Source organism: Phodopus roborovskii, unplaced genomic scaffold, assembly GCF_943737965.1.
Source record: "Phodopus roborovskii unplaced genomic scaffold, PHOROB, whole genome shotgun sequence".
In the NCBI taxonomy this organism is placed as follows: Eukaryota; Metazoa; Chordata; class Mammalia; order Rodentia; family Cricetidae; genus Phodopus; species Phodopus roborovskii.
This window is the reverse complement of record NW_026126459.1, coordinates 32,615,446-32,622,840: the sequence shown is the minus strand read 5'-3', so window position 1 is coordinate 32,622,840 and position 7,395 is coordinate 32,615,446. Positions and strand designations below refer to the sequence as shown.

The window sequence follows — 7,395 nt, the reverse complement described above, 5'->3', positions numbered from 1 at the left end:
GCATTTGGTGCACAAATGACCTTGCGAACACATCCCCCATGGAGGGATAGTGCCTTATCCTAGAAACAGGAGAGAAGTCCTAGTCCCTACTTCAAATGACCTGACAGATCTACATGACCTCACCTGGATGGCATTGCCCTACATGGAATTGTGGTGGGGTGATGGGAGGGGAGGGTGGTCAGGGTTCATGTGAGGGTGCAGAGAGGGTAAAATGGAGGGAGGGAGAGGGAACTGGGATCGACATGTAAAATAATAAATTAAATAAAAAAATCCAAAAAGTATATTATCTATTCCTTAATGAGTAGTTGCTGTGATTTTTGCCAAATAGGTAGCAACACAGTCTATTGTGGCTTAGTATAATATATATTGTCACCTCCTACCTCTTACCCACATCTTTATATATATACAGCTTTCCTCCTGGTTAGCATACACTGGGATTCATGTTGTGTATAATTGTCAGTCTTTCATTAATTACACTTTCCTCTTACTTGCTTTGAAGATATCTCATAGTTTCTTTTACTTTCCTGACAAAAATTCCAGATTTCCCTTGGATTGAGCCTTTTTTATAAACCCCCTTCACCTCCATATATATATATATATATATATATATATATATATATATATATAATTTCTTTTTTGTTGTTGTTGTTGAGTTTGCGTTTGTTTTGAAGCTTATGGTAGACATTTTAAGTCTCATTTTTAATCTGAAAGTGACATTAAAATGTATCATGTATGATACAAAATCAACATTAGTGTTTCCTTTTCTTTCCCAATTATTATTAAATTGTAAGAAATATAGTTTTAAATTCATTATAAACCCCACAATGTCAGAGCATTTGTGGTGCACACCTTTAATCCCAGCACTGGGGAGGCAGAGTAAGATGGATCTCTGTGAGTTTGGGGCCAACCTGGTCTACATAGCTAGTTCCAGGACAGGCTCTAAAGCAATACAGAGAAACCCAGTCTTGAAAAATTATTAAAAAATAAAGAAAAGAAAAAAGATACCCCACAATTAATCTCAAGCAATGAATTGTTTTTAGAGCAGTGAGTGTCTTAATATTTACTTCTTTATATTTCATAATTCTTCATTCACTAACCATGACCAATGCTCTTCATTACTTTGTTAAGGCTAAGATCTCAATCTTGTCTCACTTCTGCTCAATAAATAGTGCCATAAAAATCTAGTTATGTTGCTGGAGCATTGTCGGTAAAAGGAAAAGCTGCAGGAATCATTCTATATTGATTCCAATGTTCATTGTATATAACAACAGCAGACATGATAATATAGCATGGGTGGAACATTCACTTCAATCAAGAGAACATGAGATATGAGATACCCAGACAATTATGGCCACATGCATTGTCTATTGCATAGAGTCTGAGTCAATATGAGGGAAGGAATTGCTTGCCATCAAATGATGGTAGCTGAACTGTGAGTCCAGACGTACACTGTAAATCAGATGAGGCAAAGTTACATCTCATTTACATTTGGGCTTACATATAAATTGATAACATAAATTAATATTTGTTTCTTGACTTGTGTTTTTTTATTGTACTTTTGTCACATAGTTTTAAATGTTTGCTTTTGCATAAAGTCTTGGTTTCATGGAGATAAAGGTCTTCCCAGACTGGCTGCATTTCTTAAGCATTTTCTTACCTTTTCTGTCAAGCTCTTGAAGAACTTCTCAGGGGAGTACCATTTAATGATTCCTTCCCGTAAGCCACCCAATATTTAGCTGTGTGGGATTTTTCTGGGATTGGGTGCTCATGCTTGACAAGCTCATTACTCCTGAACTTTCCACACAGATCTCCAGATAATGGCATTTTATAGGCTACTGTGTCTGTATACAGTGCACCCAATGTTGTCTGAGAGGCTGTAAACTGAACCAGGGAGACAATGAACTTATTTTGCTAACTTTTTCACTAGAATGGAGGACAGGAAATATAGTGTCCTGGTTTCCTTCCTTCTAGGAGGGTTAGGTACACTGTCTATGATACTCCTGTTCCTCAGCTAACCAACTGTCACAGATCTTCATTGATATCTACAGTGTATCTTTATGCTAAGTACCCTGCAAATCGTTCAGACCAGAGATAAACATACTTTAGAAATGATAATTGTATTTCTGCTTTGTTGGAATGTTAAAATCTTCACTGTCAAATTGTTTCAGTTCATTTGACCTTATTAAAAAGGAATGATGATTGAATAAAAGACATGATACTGTGAATGCAACTTATTTTTTTTTAACTCTGGAGATTTTTAAAAGAAAACAATCACACAATGTCAGACATGCTTTAATTATTGCAATGTTGACTATAAATCATTTCATTCCTATGCTTTTGAAGAAATAAACATCTAATATTAAGTATAAATTGACTTCATTTTGCAATTATACACAGAAAATAATGCCATCCTTTTCTATTAGGAAGGTGAAATTTAATCTCAAGTACTGAAGCTTGACCTTATCCACAAGTTGGCTGTCCATGGTTTCTCTTACTCATGGTCAATCACAGTTTGAAAATAACATTTTGAAAAATTCAGAAATAAGCAACTCATAAGTTTAAAATTGCATAGCCTTCTGAGTAAGAGACCTATGTCTCATTATGTTCTGATGCTTTTCATCTATCCACTAGGCCTTTACTAGTGATCAAATACTTGCACCTATTTGATCCAGTGTCATATTGTGGTACTTGGTTTTATGGTATCAATATAACCACAGGTATGTAACAGTGTTTATGTATTCATAAGAGAGAGAATATTAATTAAAGCTTTTATAAGTATATATGTATATGGGGAATTTGCAATATAAATAGTGTTTTGTCTAATACTGGTTAGCATTTATTTTAAAAATGATTTAAAATTGTTGTCCTTTTAAAAATAATGCCAATAATTAATTTAAGTTGAAATAGAGAACATTAAAATATAACTTGAATGAGCAAGGAATGAGGAGTCCTCCCTATAATGATAATGACTTACAAGCCTACCACTTTTAGTTTAAGCAATAAAAAATTTCATAACACAATATGGAACAAATGAAAATGGCCTATAAAGTATTTTATTGGAATAATTTCAGTGATTTCATTTTACATGTTTTCAACTGGAGGGACAATAATATTCTATGAAACTTGGGAACATCATAGGAATGAGAATGACCTGGTTTTTAATGACTTTTTAAGATATAGAGATTATGTATATTCTGCTATTTACTAGATAACAGTAAAGAGAGAGGTATTGCCAGTCTGGAGATAATAGGTAAAATACACTCCTATAAAAATATTTGGAAAGGCTAGTTGTTGGTGGTGCATGCCTTTATTCCAGCACTGGGGAGGCAGAGACAGAGGCAGGTAGATCTCTGTGAGTTCGAAGCCAGTCTGATATACAGAGCAAGTTCTAAGACAGGTTCCAAAGCAACACAGAGAAACCCCATCTCAAAAAACAACAAAAATAATATTACGATAGTATTGCAGTTTGAATTAATAAAATAGTCTCCCAAAATGAAAAATAAATATTTCTCATAAGAGTTAAATATTAACTTTATTTTCTAAGAAATAACTTATCTCTACTCTTCTAGCTAAAGGGTTTTCTTTCATTGAAAGTTTTTATTAATTTGTGCACTATCCTTTGCCTCAAAAATAATCATATGCTAGCAGCATTTAGACCCTTGTAGATGTCTTATATATGCTAGTGAATACACAGATTAGTCAAAATAACCAAGATGATTTAGCTTAGCTACAGTTCCATGCTTCAATATTATTTGACAAAATTGTCAGTTACTAGTAACCAAATGTATTCCTTACTGAATTGCTTAATATGCATTAAAAAACTTAATATGAAAAATAGAAAATAAACAGTAGTAAAATGTGATTCATTAGAATGGCTCATCAGTTCCCTGAACCTTCATTTAAACTCTGATGAGTCTCAGTACAAAATTGTAAGACACTGAAATACCCCAGGGCTTAGAGTAGTATTTCCCAAATACATGGGATTTTGTGTGTGTGTGTGTGTGTGTGTGTGTGTGTGTGTGTGTGTGTGTGTTTGGTATGTTATTTAAAATTTGTGAGTGATTTTAAAAAAATTAAAGGTGAATTGCAGAAATGAAGTAACAACTACTTATTATCTTCAGAAACTGGTTGAGAAACTCCATTATCTCCAATAGGACTATAAGAGAAAATGCATCTCCACAATGTGAACTCATAGAAGACTATAAAAACAGAAACAAAACCCTCCCTCTTTCCCTTGTGCCATGCTCCCTGAATAAGGAAAATATTATTGACCTGAAAGACCAGTTATGATCATGTTTACATAAAATTGAGTTTTAATATGTAAAACCAATGTGTCAATCTATAGATTGACAAGTATATATTACTGATTAAAGTACAGCTTTTTAAATCTTGAATCTGATACATCAATAATATTCACAAATCATACAACTTGCATGAGTAAGTTATTGCTTTTGTAGTTAATGTTGAACAGTTTTATTTTTGCATTAAAACAGGGATATGAGCCATTCATTCCTACCATTCTTAGTTTCACCAATGGTTGTGTGCCCCTGAGGCTAGACATACTTGGTGTGGGATAATATTCTTGTTCACTGCAAAGAATTGTCACTTGTATTGGTTTAATAACATGCTGATTGTCCAGTAGAGTAGCCAAGCAGGAAGTATGGGCAGGGCTACCAGATTAGGAGAGTTCTAGGAAGACAAAAGGCAGAGAGATGCACTGACCAGCCAGATGCAGAGGAAGCAAGATGAGAATACCTTACTGAGAAAGGTATCAAGCCACATTGCTAAACCTAGATAAGAATTACAGGTTATTTTAAGTTGTGTTTGTTAGTAATAAGCTTGAGCTCTATGCCAAATATTTTATTATTAATATAAGCCTCTGTGTTTTTACTTTGTGATTAAAAGGCTGAAGGTTAAGACAGAACAGAAACTTCCATCAAAACATACCTGATGGGAGATGCCATTATGTATATATGTTTCTCATACTGGTTAATAATAAAACACTGTTGGCCAATAGGAAAGGAAGATAGGAGAGACTAGGAGACAAGGAGGAAATAGGGAGGAGTAAGGAGAGGTCAAGATGGAGAGCCTGGAGAGAACAGAAACTCCATTCCTCTGCTCTCGGTAAGAAAACGTGGAAATACATAGAAATGGGTTAATAATTAAGACAGAGCTAGCCGATAAGAAAGTAGTAACTGGCCAACAGTATAATATCATATACAGAGTCTCTGTGCATTATTTGGGGCTGGCGTGGCAGCAGGACAAGACCAGGCGGCGGGCAGAAAAACCGTACTCCTTACAAATGGTGCCCAATGTGGGGCTCGAACCCATGACCCTGAGATTAAGAGTCTCATGCTCTAACTACTGAGCTAGCCGGACGCCCACGTGGCTAAAAAGAACTTCCACTAAATATTTAACAAAAGCCTAAAGAAACAAAAGAACAGAGATGAGCAAGGTTTCTTGGTAACAGCATTTTTCTCGGTTGGACTCTGATTTGCGAGAGACAAGCAGATTGCCCAGCTCCTTTGAAAAGTTTCCTGACTCTGCATAAGTGGCAAAAAACCGCACAGCTTTTAAATAACTCTGCTAACAATTTATTGGTGTATATGAGAGATGGCAATGGCAGTGACCACATCTCCAAGCCGTAAGCATGCTTTCTGGGTGGCAGAGCAGACCAAGGCGGTGAGCACAGCTTTCCGTGCTGGCCGTAAAAGTACCCTCCACCATCTTTGGTAAACCACGGCTGACACAGCTATGACTTTCATTTTAGTAATGTTGTTGTTTACCAGATAAAAGACTTGTGGCCAGACAAAGATAAAGATTTACAGTAATGACAGATTCATAATAAGAAACACCTCTAAAGGTTTACAGTGTGTTTTAAAATATACGTAGACATGGAAAAAAAATAAAATGGTTTTAAAAAGACAAAGAGGAACTGGGTGTTGTAGCACATGCCTTTAATCCCAGCACTTGGGAGACAGAGGCAAGCAGATCTTGTGATTTCAAAGTAAACCTGGTATGCAGAGTGAGTTCCAGGACAGATAAGTAAGAGTTACACAGAGAAACCCTGTCTCAAAAAATAAATAAGTAAATAAATAAATAAAAAGAAACAGAATAATAAAAAAGCCACATAAAGATGGAGAGAATATGGATACTGTATGTCATTATATTGTCTTTGTATTGTTTGACTGCTGAGGAAACAACTGTTAAAACAAATGCTGAATTAATTCAATTTATATATTTTAAAAATGCTTTGACTTCAAAATTTAAGTCTAAGGACAAGTTACTGGGGAAAAGGATTTCTATTTTTGTTTCCACCGAAAATTAAAGGCTATGGATTCCTTCCACACTAATGTGGTTTGATCAAGCCAGGCCCCCTGAAACAGAGTCGCTGGAGATCCAACATTCAAAACAGCTTGGACAAAGCAGCCTCGAAGACTACAACCAGGATTTCTGCATCTTCTTAGGATTCCCCCATGACAGCACCCCCTATCAGCAGGAAGTAGTTTGGAAAGAACGACGCCCAAATTCCCAAATATTGTTTATAAATGTTTGTTTTCATTTAAATGGACTTGGTTACAAATGGGTAATGATCACAGCCATTTCTTTTTAAAGGTAAAAAGGGAATTATGGTATAGATATGGATACTTTGTTTTGGAATGGATTTTCATTTTTTGATACATTTAAGGTCAATTGTGTGATACTTATATTTCTCCTCTTGTTTAGGTATTGTGTTTATATAGCTCATTTAAAAATGTAATGTGTAATTTAGTACAGATTTTAGATAGTTGCCTATAATAGTCAAAACTTATAGCTAGGTGAGTTAGGTTTTTCAAGATACACAGAGATGAATTTGAGATAAATAGCTATTCTTCAAACCTTTCAAAGACCTAAAGAATATGGCATGTAAAATGGTTTAGGGTTTTTCTTGACAGTGAGACATAACTGCTCCTGGCAATACCACCTGCACCAGAAAGGAAGCTGGACATTGAAGAAACTCGTTATGGAGTTTGCTTCCAATATGGCAAGACTAGCCATTTGGACAAGATACAGCTCTTGTCTGGACTGTTTGACTTTATTCTGTATCAACTGGACATGCAGGACCCACAGTAAAGTGACTGCTGATTCAAGATGGACATTGCTACAGAGATCCTGCTTCAAGGAAGAGTCTGCCAGACAGTATGCAGGACACAGAGAAAACTGACTGAAAAACTGCCAATACAAGAAGACAGTTTAAAGTTTCCTGCTTTGCTGAAGCGTCTGCTAGACACACTATGGCCTATGGGCTGAAGATGGAAGATTACAGAAGAAGTTTGGATGACTGAAAAGGCAAGATGTCTCTGTCATTTCTAGAGCTTATATATTATCCTTCTGTGGTCTTTGAAGGAGTTGAAG

At 35.6% G+C, this 7,395-nt stretch overlaps 1 non-coding gene across 1 annotated transcript; it reads right to left on the bottom strand.

The window, feature by feature from the left end:
* Positions 1 to 5,306: 5,306 nt before the first annotated feature.
* On the bottom strand, positions 5,307 to 5,379 carry Trnak-cuu (transfer RNA lysine (anticodon CUU)). Its single transcript has one exon. It is a non-coding gene; the product is annotated as a tRNA-Lys (tRNA).
* Between the last annotated feature and the right edge of the window lie 2,016 nt (positions 5,380 to 7,395).